The sequence below is a fragment of the Spinacia oleracea genome, chromosome 4 (assembly GCF_020520425.1).
Source record: "Spinacia oleracea cultivar Varoflay chromosome 4, BTI_SOV_V1, whole genome shotgun sequence".
Classification (NCBI taxonomy): Eukaryota; Viridiplantae; Streptophyta; class Magnoliopsida; order Caryophyllales; family Amaranthaceae; genus Spinacia; species Spinacia oleracea.
In genome coordinates this window covers 24,885,310-24,901,045 of record NC_079490.1, presented here as the reverse complement: position 1 = coordinate 24,901,045, position 15,736 = coordinate 24,885,310, and the positions used below count along the sequence as shown (strand labels likewise).

General features: G+C 37.0%; 1 pseudogene; it reads right to left on the bottom strand.

Annotated features, from left to right (window-relative positions):
- Positions 1-7,583, bottom strand: part of LOC110789625 (metacaspase-1-like) — an 83,161-nt pseudogene extending 75,578 nt beyond the window's left edge.
- Positions 7,584-15,736: the final 8,153 nt, after the last annotated feature.

Below are 15,736 nucleotides of genomic sequence, written 5' to 3'. Positions count from 1 at the left end.
ACCAATGTTTTCTATATATATTTATATGTCTTTTCCTATTTTTTGGGAATTTTTGGGATTTTTTTGAATTTTTTGGGATTTTTCCCGTTTTTACCCCTATTTTCCCCAATTCCGGGAAAAAAAATTATTTTTTTGCAAAAAAAAAATCACCAAAATTAAGCGAGCTGGGTAATACTGTGTGTTGCAAAGTATCGTATGACCCTACATCCGCCGATCCCTGGACTTGTACTTATTTCGGGGGGTGCAAAAAGTCACGTCTGTGCATCACCAAGGTAATTTGCACTACTTACTAGACTTGTACTTATTTTGCATTTGTGTGGGAAAATAAAAAATGAATGGAAAACAATTCTGATTCAATGAATCATATGAACCCGGTGCATGCATGACCCTTCACTTTGTTCACTTACACACGCATACCACACTCCAATTCCCAACTCAAAAACCCTTCATATTCCAAATCCTCACCTATAAAATCAATGAGCATCTGATCAAACTCCTCACACTTCCCGGAATTTTGAATTTCAAACCTCTCAGCCTTATCACATCCCTATTTATTCGTCAACTACCTCCTATTTAATCATGACACTCTATCATCTCACTTTTCCAAATCCCCAAAACCCTCATTCTCCCTCAATTCCGATTATCACCGCCGTCCCTCTTCAAACTTTACCACCACCACCCACCAACACCATGGCTCCCAAACCTCCAAACAAACAACCAGTTCCGAAATCCGCTACAAAGTTAACAACAAAAAGAAAGTTTCTGGTGAAGAAGGAGCAGCCAACACCAGTTCAGGGGGAACTCCAATCGCCCATGGAAAAGAAAGTCAAACCTGACGAACCTAGGTATCATTTCTTTCCTAATGATCGCATGCTTCAGGGTTTAAGTGTCGATTTTTCTTGGTGTAAGGAGGTAGGGTTTGTCGAACTTTTGGAATGTCTAGAGTCATAGGGGTGGACTTTCTTGTTTGAGGTCTGTTCAAATACATGCATGTTTCCGGAAGCCATGGGGGAATTTTTTTCGAATTTTACTTATTCAGAGGGTGTCTGTCATTCTACGGTCAACGGGACAAAAATTAGGTTTACAGCTGAAAAATTGGGTTCTTGGTTTAAAGTTCCTGTTTTAGGGGAAGAAGTCTATTATAAGGGGAAGGGTAAAATTGAACTTGCTAGTACCACAATGAAGGATGTCTATTCGTACTTTGGGGGACCAGGGAAGGTACAAAAGGCGCTCAATCAATCCTCTCTCACTCCTTTTTAAAAGTTCCTATTCAATGTGGTCCGTCGGGGTCTGGTTCCTCGCGCTGACAAAAGGGCCTTAGCTAGCAGACTTGACCTAATCTACATCTACCTCCTTGAAAATCAACATCAAATTAACTTTCCTACCATTTTTATCGCTCATCTCACCCACTGCATCTCTCAAAACAATTTTATTGGCTATGGGTCTTTACTGACCTTTATAATGCGAAAAGTGGGAGTTGATCTCACCTCTTACACCTCCGAGCCACTTAGCCAAGTCAATATTCTGTCTCGAGCCTGTCTAAATGGGATTAGTCTCAAAGTTGTTGATGGTGTTGTGTGTGTGGGAAGGATGGGACCAGGTGACCAAGGTCCGCTAGAGAATGATGAAGGTGATGAGATAGAGGACGAAGATGGTGTGTCTGAAGAAGAGGGTGAGACTGCATTTCCCTGTATGGTCAAGGGAGGAACCTCTGAGGGTGGGGCTGTTGATTTGGGACCAAGAGAGAAATCCCCCCCTCTGGTTCCTGCAAAATCAAATTCACTTCAGCATTCTCCTGTTTCTCAACCACAAATCAGGCGCAGTCGCCGTATTGCTAGCTCCTCCAAGACTGTGCCTCCATCTGTCTGCATGGTTGATGAGTCGGAATCAGGCCACGATGCGGAAACTCAATCAGCTCATTCCCAAGATGGTATCCTCACTAAGGTAATGGACAAGTTGGATCAGTTGCAGAAGGACAATATCGCCATCCATGCCTCACTCCAGTCCCTGCAAGAGCTTATGGTTCAGGTGCAGATGGAAGAACGTCAATTCTTCAATGATCTGACTGAGCGTCTTGCTAACATGATTCAGGAGGTGGAGGTCCATACTGATACGGATGCTGCAACCGGTCCTGTCTCCCCTCAAGCCTGATCCTGCCCAACCCTTGCTACAAAATATGAACCCCCCTTTCCTGTTCCTATAAATAATTTTCTGTTGGTTTTTGGTGTGTAAACATTGGTAACTTTGTGTTTTGACCTGCTGTGCTGGGTTTATCATGGCTAATCCTAATTAGCGCGCTTTTCCTACGTTCTGATGATTTGTTCCCACTAACTTGCAGGGTTGGTATTTGTCTTGTTTTTATGCTTCTATTGCCTACTTTTGCTTGCAGGGGTGCGGTCAAACTCGTTGACCGACTTGAGCTGCGATGAGGTTCCCTGTTTGGGAGGGCGACATGATTCATACATTCCCTTTTGCATAATCGTTTTTCAAATTCCCTTTTTGATCATTCCAAAGGGGGAAGAGCTTATAAATTGGCAACTTGTTTCATTTTGTTTTACTCATACATGGTTCTATCTATGTTTTAATGATCTGATTCTATGATTGGAACTAACCATGTTTTTGCTTTTAAAAAGAATGTTGGATGTTATACAAGTTGAAAGGTTGTCATCATCAAAAAGGGGGAAATTGTTGGTCCTTGAGTTTTGATGATGACAAGCTTAAATGGTGCTTATGTTTTACATCCTAGAATTGACAGATCAGAATAAGCTGATTACATTAAGCTAGTACAAATGCAAGTGAGGAAGCTTCGAAGGAAGGAATTCAAGTCAAATATCTCCTGGACGCAGCATCAAGTAAATATAACAAGACAAGAAGATTCAAGTATGGAAGAAAGGTCTAAGCTTATATGAAGGCTTAAGAAGTAGTTGATTAAATACGCAAAGGTATAAGACTATTATCTCGATCATACTGCTAAGTCTGGGAACAGTGGTTTTAAAGAGTCATCACCTAAGTTCTTAGAGTTAGCATAATACACTAGGTTTAAGACCAAATGATTATCCGTATTAAAAGGATTTTTAATATGCCTAAATTAATTCAGTAATAATTAAAGATAATCTTTGGAAGAGTTCGAGGAGAAGTTAAAATCTTTAGGTATATGGTAAGTAGAATCCGAATAGGTGTAAAACTTGTTTAAAGATTAAATTGTTTCCTAACAGAAATCTATCTTTAAGAGAGTCCTAATTTGATTAGAATTGGAAGTCTAGGATTCTAGGATAAATCACAGAATCACTATAAATATACCAAAAGATCACCTCGTACTTTTTATCAGACTCATAAGCATCAACCGGAGCTTTCAGGTATCACCTTTAAAGTCTTTATTTTTAAGAGTCTGTTCCTGTTCCCAGTTAGAGCAGTATTGGTTGGTAGGTCTTGTATCTTCGTATTTACTTTAGTGTTACTTATTCTGTATTTCATTAAAGTTGAATTGATGTATGTTAAGCCTGAGTCAGACTTACTAGAGCAAGAGTGAAAGATCTCAAGAGAGATCTGTGAGTTGGAACAATTGAGGGATTGTTTCATAGGGAGAAGGGAACAACGTGGGGTTGTTCCTAGTCATCTGTAATCTGAGGTGATTTACAGATTGTGGCCCGAGTGGATTAGGCTTGTAAAGAAACTGAGTTGTTTTGCCTAATTAGTAGAAGTGTTTAAGTCCCCAAAGGGGCCGTGGTTTTTTCCTCTCTATTGGGCCTAGAGAGTTTTCCACGCTAAATTGTGCTTGCTCTATTTTGCTGTTTCTGTTCCTTATCGCGCATAATTTATAAAACTGCAAAAAATCAATTCACCCCCCCTCTTGTGGAACTCCACGAAACTAACAGATGTCAAGATGGATTCTTCGACAAAGAAACACCCATAAGTGAACTTGAATATTGAAGTCACAAAGGATCCCTAATCCAGGCCATTGAAAGGTGGACGACCAATGACTAATGAAGATTAGATTGTAAGTAGATTACTTAGTTCTGTTTCTTGAACTAGAGTGACTGGATGTCAGAATCTTTTGCATAGATACTTATTGGATCTTGTATCGGATTGACCATGAGAACACTTTAAGAGATTAAAGTCATGTCATAGGTAGTTCTCATTAATGGTGATTAGAAACCGTTCCTTAGAACATGAGCGATTATGTCTGCTCGTTTGAGAATTAGTTCGCTTTGATACTAGCTAAACGTCGCACCGTAAAAGGAGGCTATAAAAGCAGTTATTGGGCGTACTATGAATCAAAGTGAGTATTCATAGATTGCAAGAATGGATTGTCCTCCTATCTTTGATAGGATATGGTGTTGTTGTGTAACAAGGCCTCTCGGAGAGTTAGATACTGTAAAATGCATGGTCGTGCTCAGAATGGTTAGGCTTAACCTTCTGCAAAAATTTGACAGTTGAACTCTGTAATCCGAGAAACACTTCTGGACCTAATAAGGATGGCTTGGATCTTACCTTATGTTCAGTAAGTAACACTAAGTGACAAAGGAATGTGGATGCACACTTGTCTGAATGACAAGTGGGAGATTGAAGGAAATATGTCCTTCACCCAAGGTGCATTAAGTCTAATACCAAGGTTCAGATTAATTGCGAACAATTAATTCAGTGAGATCAAGTGATCGGAACAGCTAGCTGGAGCAATGCTTCCGATCAGTGAGTTCTAATGGATGTTGGACTCACAACTTACTCTTGACTGAACCTACAAGGTCACACCAATGACACGTAATAGATCACCGGATTAAATGAATCGGAAATTCATTTAATAGCTTTTCGGGAATTAGTTGGAAAACATATTATACGATACGACCTTGCATTGGAATCGTATATCGTATCGCGAATATTCGTAAGCTAGGCGAAACGAATAAATCGTATCGTACGACGGTGATTCGTCGTATACGAAAAGATAAATAATATATCGGAAATATATTAATCGCGGATACGAAAGGGGCAACGTTACTAGCCCAACGAGCCAAGCCGCGCAAGCGCGCAAGGCCCACTGGGCGTAGTAGCGAGCCAACACGCAAGGCCCAAGCCTTGGCTGGGCGCGCGCGCGCACACAAGGAACAGCAGCAGCAGCGCACACAGCGCGGCCCAAGGCCCAGCGCCTGTGAGGTTGTGCGCGTGTGGGCTTGCACGGACGGGGCTGGCTGGCGCATGACCTATGTGCCTTGGCCGGTTGATAGTATAACCTAAGGTTTATAATATTATTCCAACACACGTTTCCAACAGCCTAATGTAAAAATCAGATTACACATCAAACCCTAAGGAGGAGAGAGAAACCCTAATTCTCTCTCAGCCTCCATGGATGTGTTCTTCCCAAAAGCACAAACTCTTGAATGATTGTCTAAGCTACGATTATCAAGACGGATCTGAACGTGTCGGTGAACCAAGTAGAGGAACGATAAGTGGAGTTCTTTGTTCGTGTTCGTTGACATATTATTGTGGAAAACACGCTTCGAATGTAAGTTTGCTTAATCTGTGCTTTATACATGTTTCCTGGCTTTGGAGATTGTTCCGCACATGTTATTATGTTTAACTGTATTCCCCTACAAAATCAACTTGTAAGAAATAAAAGAGAAGCCATTTTTAACGGAATTGATATTGTGTTCAGAACAGTTTAATATTATAAATGTTGAAAGTTAGACTTTGCGAGTCATGAGAAACTTCTATAGTAAAGAAAGCCTAAATAAACAATCCATTCGGGTGAAATTGACATGTCTCATAGTCTATAGCATTTGGATAAATTTTCAGAAACATTATGAGGGGGAAGTAAAATAACGTGTTGCATAAATTTTCAACAAGAGCATCAACATTAAGTAGCATAAGAGAAGAAATGATCCTTACGTTGTTGTAGCCATTTCATCATCACGACAAGCACTAAAACAGATAGCACGACCACCCCTTGTACACTTCTTAGCTCCAGAAGGAGGTATGTTGTTCAACCATTTCCTCCTGCTTATATTTGAGGGACAGACCAGGCAAATGTTGTTAGATTACTTAGATATAACACTAACCAATAACCAACTCACGACTATGTCTATGTAGACCTTGAAGTTTATCAACATATTTTGTTTTCTTTACAACAATGTCCACTCAAACTATCCTCTGAAAAACAGACCACTATAAACTTATCCACTTTCCAAGAAATGACTTATTTTATTGTCTACTGTAACAGAGAAATTAGACAGAGTTTTTCCCCAATTGTAAATCTCTAATCAGCTACTAGTTCCAGTCTAATGGAAATCGTTAGCTATTTGGAAAAATGAATTTACCCTGGAAGCATTTCCTTTAGCCTGAAGTTAAAATAGGTGAAGAAAAGCTAACATATAGTATAATATAGCTTCAGAATAATAGAATTTTGCACTTAGAAAGCATAGAGGGATAGGAATCAAGTGCTTAGGGCACAAGTAAATAGCGCTATTATATATGACTGCAGCTTACCCTTTAAGCATGACCTGAAGTCGGGAAGATGTGATTCTTACCCTTTTAGATCATATAGGTACTCGAGATCGAGGATAGTTTCACTATGACAAGCATCAATGATTGCATGAAGTGTTACCCCCTTAATTAGAGGCTTAACTATCATAGTGTTGATATCATTGTCAAGGATCATTCCTTCGGTCTTGAAATCAACATGGCATAGTTTTGAAAATCAAGCTCATCATTATCAAAATCATGTTGTCGCAAACCATGTCCTGAGAAATAAAACACTAGTGAATCCCCTGGTTAATTTTCTTCCTGCAACAAGCCATCTCAAGCTTTCTTCCATGTTTTCTTTGGTAGGAAGTCGATCAGGAGTATTCTCCTGTGATTTGTGTTCAATACAATATTAGCAACAAGAAATCAAAAAATCTGAGAACTTGCGTGAAGAGAAGAAGAATGTCATGAGAAAAATTATAGAAGAATAATATTAAATTACTGGTAAGGACTCTAATTTCGTGCTCTGGAAAATGATAACGATTCAGGAGAAGCTGCTTTATATTGTAGACATCAGTAAGAGTTCCTCTCAACTTGTATTTCTGCTTCTTGTAGCTCACGCCACATATAAGTGCTCGCTTCCCAACCCTTGCTACAGGGGATACTTCTAGGACATGCATTTAATATTGTAAAAGAAGCTTTTGGCCATTGGCTCGCCATAGCCTTATATTCAGCTGACCCTGACGTGCTTCCAAGGTTTCCATTCCTATAAGTGTAATGGTTTAGACTAGAACTTCTGGTCTTTTGCAGCTGAACATCTTTCTGAGTTTTGTTCTTCAGAATATTAGTACAGTTTGTTACTTCACATGTTTGTATAGGAATTACAGAATGGCATCTTGAGCAACAAACATAACCAACTTGATTGTTAAATGTTCTAGTCTGCAATATGCACATTGGATTACGCCGTTCATTATTCTTAGCTAGGAAGAATAATTAATGGCTAATGACGGCCAAGATATCCCAAAAGATTTGAAGAACATAAAGTGAGGAAGTTTCAATCGCATCTCAATTTCAAAGACAATCATACTTTGAAGTGCTTCCACTTAGAAATTTAACATAACTAACCATGATGTCAAAATATATGTGAAGCATAGAGATGAGTTGATGTTAAATCCCACTCTTTTCCTCCCTCATTTCCTACACATAACATGGAAAATGGAAGTAGCATCATTCCACCAACATACGTTTTTGTTCTGCAGGTATATGAACAACTAAGTTACTAACGAAGCAACAGTACTTTATAAAGTCCCTCGAATCAATATGAACAATTAGCAGTGGCAGTTTGCCGAAAATGGCTAACCTCACTGCGAGTTACAGACGATAAAGAGTTGCTAGAAGAGTTCAAAACGAGTACACTAGTTTTAACTTTATGTAAAAACTTGCACATCTTTTGCACACAAATCATCATAAGCCAATCAACATCGATGTTAAAATAAGTAAGGGTTCACGGAGCCGGAGAATTACAATGAATATACTACATTTGATATTAAAATAAGTTAGGGTTTATAAAATTGAAGCATTATCTCGTGATGAAATTAAGAAAAAAGGAACGTTACCTGAGGTGGGGAAAGTCGACGCATGCAATTGCGGTCACGGTGGTGGTTGATTTTAGACAGCTACAACTGCGCGGCTGCCGTTCTTGAACCTTGTGGTTGATTTTCTCCGGCTACAATTGCGCGGGTACGGTGGTGGATGATTTTCTCCGGCATGAATTGCGCGGACACGGTGGTTGATTCGTGGTTGGTTTTCACCGGCGTGCTCTCTCCACTCAATTATAGATCTACCGCTCTGCTCTCTCTCCCTCTTCGAGTTTTTGTTTTGTGAGTTTAATTGCTTGGTCGGTGTAGTTGAGGAGGGGGTTTGAAAGTTTTTAAAACTTTACCAACTGCAAGTCGGACGGGAAAATATTAAAAATTAATCAGTAAAAAATTAAGCTATTTTGGAGAATCGTCGGGGTTTTACCAACTGTTTCGCAGTCGCAAAATCTTAAAATGCATTCGGTAAAATACCGGCTGCCTTAAGGCGGACGGAAAAATTTATAAATAGCGACTGCTCTTAAAGTGGTCGGTAAATTTTTTTTGCCAACTGCATATAGTGCGGTCGGTAAAATCAGTTGGTAAAAGCGCGTTTTCTTGTAGTGTAAGTGATAGAAGTGATAAATCCGTATCCTTTTCATTCATAGATTAGGAGTATATACAATGTACAAGCACAACTCCTACATCAATATTATCGCCAATTATGTGTTAATTATGCACCGATTATATGCTAAAGATATGCTATACATAATTAGAATATATGCATAATATATGATATACATAATTATATTATTTACATAATCTATTACACCCCCATAGGCGAAGCGAGAGGTTGTCGTATGCTGAGACTGTCCCTGAAATCATCAAAAACTACGCGCGGGATCCCTTCTGTTAATATGTTAGCAATCTAATAACGGGAAGGGACATGTAAGATACGAACATGATCGCGTGCAACCTTCTCACGTACAAAATGTATGTCCATCTCAATGTGCTTAGTGCGTTGTTGTTGGACCGGATTACCTGAAAAATAAATCACACTAATGCTGTCACAATATACTAATGTAGCCTTCTGAACCGGTCAACATAATGTAGCTACAAAAGCAAGCTGCGTATCCAACATGATTCTGAAACAACATTGGCAACCCCCCTATACTTAGCTTCGGCACTCGTCCGAGATAATGTGGGTTGTCGTTTTGAGGACCAAGAAATCAAGTTGTCACCCAGAAAGACACAATATTCGAATGTAGATTGTACGTCTGATGTAAGGGAGCACCCACCCAATAAGCATATGTGTATGAAACAAGGATAGAAACAGATGAGGGGTACAAATGTAAACCAAAAGAGATTGTGACCTGTCTATAACGCGCAATGGGCTTTAGCGCAAGCATGTGACCCTCACGTGGGTCATGCATATGAAGAAAAATCTGTTGAAGAACATAAGAAATGGCAGGCATGTAGAAGTGAGATATTGCAAAGCACCTGCTAGGCTGCGAAAATGAGACGGATCCGAAAAATGGGAGCCAGAATCCGCACCCAATATAGGATTGGTGTCAACGGGAGTTGCAGATGGGCGACATGAAGACATATTTTCTTGCTCAATAATTTCTTCCGCATATTTACGTTGAGTTAGGAATATACCACCTCTCCATGACGGGTAACAGCAATACCAAAAAAATAACTGAGAGGATGTTACAGTCAGGGAATCCCTTAAACTGTAAGAACCAATTTAACTTGAGTTACAAAGAACTCAAGCTGTATCAACACCTATGATTAGCAACTGGAAGAGAGAAAGTCAGATGAGAGAAGAAAGAAGATTTTATTTATTTCTTTGACACCTTCATTACAAGAGCGTGTCCTCTATTTATAATCTACTGAAAAAGTTAAAAGTTGATCTTACAATCAGCTTACAAATTAATCAAATTCGGGTCGGATTTTACATAAACTCCACCTCCTTCGAAATCGGATTCGGATTCGGGCTGAATTGGCACACGCCCCTCCCTACTTCTATCTTATACACTATTCAAAAAAAAAAAAACAAATTACAAGGTGCGAGTAATCAACGAATTTATACATATCATTAAAATGTTAGAAATTACTACAATTATCAAATCAATATTAATAGTCGATCAATTAAGAAAGTAAGACAAATTATTAACACAATTAAAGAATTTTCGGGTGGCAATTTGCATTTTGCAAGCGCACCTCAGTTGAGCTCATATTCAACAAAACGTGGTTTTAGACTTTTATTAGCTTAAGATAAGAATTGGGCTGGTGAACAAAGCTTCCCCGTTGGCAAAACCAACTTCGCATGAAGTATCATTTTCTTCGTTACTTCTTCCGTTAACCTTATCAACTTCTCTTCCACCACCTTTATTTCCAACACCTCCTCGCCCTCGCCTTCAGGTGTCAAGTCAGGCCCACCCGATCCCGGTTGGGCCTGACAGTATGGACACAACGGCGAACATGGATCCACCAAACACGTAGGGTGGTACACGTGACCGCATGTGGGAATCAAACGCAGCGTTTCGTCTTCGTACTCTTTGATTACTTTCAGACAAGTCGTACACGTTAAACTCATCACGGTCGTTTTACCGAGAAAGGTTTTCGCGGCTGAGTAAGGGACGAACACTAAGATGTTCTTGGTGCCACACGTATGCCCGTTGGACCCGGCATTGTTCGGGTCATCGGTGCTCGCTTGTCCCTGGCAATGCTGCCGCCTCCGGCGAATGTAGACACAACCGAAGTAGATTAGGAAGCAGATAAAGATCTCCACTACAACAAGGATCAAAGCTAAGAGTTGCATGTTTATGGAATTCACGCCTTATAACTGAGTAAATTAAAAACTTCCAAACTAAAATAAAGGTCGTTATTTTTTTTATTTTTTTCTGTTATGGTGTGCGATCAAAGGCGGTTGAATGATCTACAAACATGAAAAATTGAGACGTATATATATAGTTTGCTATGGTTAACACGGAAATGAGTACTCAAAAATGTTGACCGTTGACTGGTTAAAATAATTTGCATAATTAATTATACTAAGTATTAACTTCAAGAGTTATACTTTATGAATACTTAATTAGTATAATTAATAATGTGAAAGGGTTCAGGAGATTTCTGGGAGTTTTCATTTTTCGATTTGATTCGATTGTGCACATTGCCCCATTGTAGTATCGTATCACTAGCGGATCCAACTAAGAGCGAATTTCAGTTTATTTTGCATTTGTATTTTTGTTTTTTAAAACTTAATTTTAGGGGTGATGATAAAGGTCACAAGTTGCTACATTATTAAATAATTAGCTTTTGATCCGTTTTACGCACGGGCTATATTTAACGAAACTCAATTAAAATTAAGTATCAAAATATTGGGGAATGAATTGTTATTAGGGAGGAAATTTACTCCGTATTTGATTGAATTTTGTTTATCGTTAGGTAGGAATATGTTAGATACCTGTGACAGTATTTGTAACAATATGAAAATGTGGCATAATAAATTATTTGAAGGAAGTACAATAGCGTATTTGAAGAAAAAAAATAAGTTACTATGTTTGTGATTAATAAGGAGTATATTTGACTGTGATTAAGTGTTTGATTGTGATTTTCCTTTTTGGTTTTTGACTTTTTGTTGTTGTGATTAAATCCCATTGACTATTTTTCTTTTATGTCTTTTTATTTTATTTTATACAATTAATGTTGTTAATATAATTTGTAAGAAGTGTTAAATTTGATTGACTAATTTGTTTTTTTAAAAATTCTATTTTACAATTAATATTAATATTAATATTATTTTCAAGTAGAAGCAGATTTTTTATTATTTCATAAGAGGACACCAAAAAGTCATTTACGACAATGACCTCAGGAGTTCCCTTATAGAATAGCGATTAGCTTTCTATGTGTGCTTGTAATTTAAAAACGCATACTCAATAATACTTATTTGGTTAATTATCTTTTGCCCTTTCTATTGATATATTTTTTCTTAGTTTTAATATTTGGTGATTTTAGTAAATATCTTTTAAATTAGTTTCCTTTTATATTATATTATAAAATGTTTTCGTGTTTAATTTATTTTTATTTTTTATTTTTAGTAAAGAGTAATAAGTAATCACTACTTACGCCGCCTCAGACATTTTCTTATATAATAGAGATATATTTTATGTCATTAAAAACATACTTTGACAAATTACAACCTTTATCCCTTTGCTAATTTTACTTAAGTTTGTATATAAAAAAAAGGTGACCTATAAATTTGGATTCGTAGTATCTATACTATATATTAAAAAGCGTTTCTACAAACGTTTATATGCCACGTGGCGCTCTTCCTCAATCCACAAATCCATGATATACATCAACTTTCATTAAAAAACGATATATATGGCTTGAATAAGTTTCGAATCCACAACCTCCACTTTCAACACTAGACCATTGACCAATTGAGATATAATCTTTTACATGTTATCTTTGTAAAATTAATATTAAAATAATATAGAAAAATTATCTTCTGTAAAAAAAACTCAAACAAAATTTCATTTAATTTTTTGGATAATTATTGTTTTTCACGAAATAATATGGTGCATCGCCCGTACCCAAATACTAGCTCTTCCGTTTCTTTTTGTTTGTTACGTCGTATTCCTTTTAGGGTGTTTCACGTACAGTGTTTGTTACGTGGAAAAATCTTTCCTTTTATAAACTTATTATACTGTCCTTTTTTGTGCCAACTTTTAATTTTAACTGGTCCAATTTTTTCAACTCATTAAATTTATTTACAATTTCCCAACTATATCATTTTGATAAATAAAATAAACTTATTGGTTGTAGTAATGATTACACTACAAGAAATTGTACTATTAACGACGGGAAATCCCGTCGCAAAAGGCCAATAATCATTCATTAACGACGGGATTTCCTGTCGCGAACCCGTCATAAAAGGGGGCCGTCGTTAATAGAAATCCCGTCGTAAATCCGTCGTAAACCCGTCGTAAAAGACATTTGCGACGGTTATTCCCGTCATTGTTTGGTTGTTAGCCCCGTCGCAAAAGGTTTTTGCGACGGGGTTTTTGACCCGTCGTAATTAGGTTGTCGTTAAAGATACAAATTCTTGTAGTGTTAGTAGATTGAGACTTTACTTAAATTTTTTTTATATATAAAATCTTTGATATACGTTAATAAACGTGCAAAAGTCCAATTGTAACAAACAAAAAGAACTAGATAATATATAATTAAACGTTGGGTTATAATTGTTTGCTGTGACTAGTCCAAATTGACGATTAATGTTGAACTTTGCTTTGCTTAATTAATACTTTGGCAATATGTACACGTGCTTACAGCAGCCGATGTCCCACATTGCCACATGGATCAATTTTGTTCTGCTAAAGTATAGCAGCCGCTTCGCTGTAAGTATAATTACGGATAATAAAATCATAATCGTAATTATGTCGAAATTTGATTGGTAAAGAGGATGCCCTTTTTTAACGAGGTTTTCACGAGTTAATGTTCCTGTAGCGGACTTGGAACAGGAAAAGGTTGACTTGTCTCCGACTCTAGATGCTGACTGTATCCTGCATAGTGAAATCGTTAACTTGTCTCGGGGGTGATCCGAGAATTACCCCTCTGATGCTTAAGTCAGATTATGCTGATAGCTCCGTAATAAATGCTTGTAAGAATGATTGGGGTTAAATTGCGTACCTTTGGCATTGATAGGGGTCCATATTTATAGACGGGTTATTTGCACGGAGGATCCGGGTTATTACCCTTTGGTCCTGGATCCTCCCCTTTGGTTCTGACTAGTCGAGGACGACTAAGATAAGCCGACTGAAGGTGGTATGACTTGGATACCGACTGAACTTTTAATCTCTCTTTGGTGACTATGCGTTTGTGGGAACTGTTCTGGGATGTCCTACCGGCTTGCCGGTAGGGCTTCCCGTACAACTAGCCCCCTCAGAGTGACTACAGTTGTCCTGGCAGTTGTTGTTGTTCTGACAAAAAAAGAGAAAAGAAAAAAGAGGGAGGGTCCCTGTACAACTAGCCCCCTCAGGGACGATCATCACCCCATAGGTGTGGTTGCCCTGAGTACGATGATTGCAGTGACTAATGATTAGCAGCCGATGTCCCACATTGCCACATGGATCAATTTTGTTCTGCTAAAGTATAGCAGCCGCTTCGCTGTAGATCCAGTATAATTACGAAGAATAAAATCATAATCGTAATTATGCCAAAATTTGATTGGTAAAGAGGATGCCCTTTTTTAACGAGGTTTTCACGAGTTAAGATACAGGTTGGTCGCAAATTTTTGGCTGGACACGTGTACAGTTAGAGTTGGCTGTACCCCCATTCAAAATAAACATTTACTATTTCGGAAATGAATATTTATTTATTTATTTAGAAAAAAATATTTAACTATTTCGGTAATGAATATTTAATATTTTGGAAATGACCATTTATTTATTTATTTGGAGATGGACATTTATCTACTCATTCGAATATGGACGTTTATCTAATTATTTGGCAATCCTCATTCATTCAACCAATTTAGAAATAAACATTTATCTACTGATTGTGAAATGAGTATTTACTAATTTAAAATGAGCTTAGCTATTGCATTACTATGTTATTATTTTGAACATATATTTACATATATTGAGCAATTGAAACATGTCAAATAACATATTTTACCAAAAAATTAAAACTTTTAAGCATTGCCTATGTAAAATTGTACTTGAATTATAAGATATTGGTAGAAATCATCCACTTAATTTTCTATATCTTCAATCTTGAATCTTGTTTTTGATGTAGTCTCGAGTTCTTATACTTTTGAATGTGTGTATGAAGTGTGATTTGAACACAATATTTGACTTTTGCGGTTTTTTAACCAAAATGTTATTTGGCACTTCATATATAATTTTGGTTCGAACATGTAAACACCTTCTATGGTCACAAGTAGCATAACCTGGATTGTCTCATTCACTTTCTTTACCGGAATAACAATTTAAGAAGGGGATTAATAAAGTTATTACAAGCAACAAAAAATAGTGCAGTATACCTTATATTATCCACAAGTGTTATTGTTAACTGTTAAGTCGTAAGACTTGATGGGATGCCCTATGTAATTATTTAGTTTATAATAAATCTGTTCCATTAAGAAAAACCTTGTAATCACTTATAATAACTAACCCATTATATTTTACTTTCACGGTTTTAATTTCCTCATTGTTATAGGTTGAAAATGAAAATAGTAAGTAATTTGATATGATGATCACAAGTGATTTAAAAATGCACATTTATTGATTGGAAAATGATGAGCATGCAAAGAAAACAAATATGTTAAAAAAAAGAACAAGGGTTTAAAAGATAATCAGTAATAGAACAAGAAAGAACAAAGAATACAAATGGTATGAACAAATAAACAAAAAGTATGAACAATTTCATTATGAACATTAACCAGATGATTATTATGAACAAACAAATAAACAAAAAAGAACAAAAAGTTCAACAAAAAAAGAACAAACAATATAAAAATAAACATAAAATTCCAAAAGAAAGAACAAAACATACAACAATTATAATCAATTTTATGATGAATTTAAAAAACAACATGAAAAAACAAATAGTACAACAAGAAAGAACAAACAATACAAAAAGAAAGAACCAACAATACAGGCGCTTATAAAACATAAAAGATCAATGAAAAGCTTAAT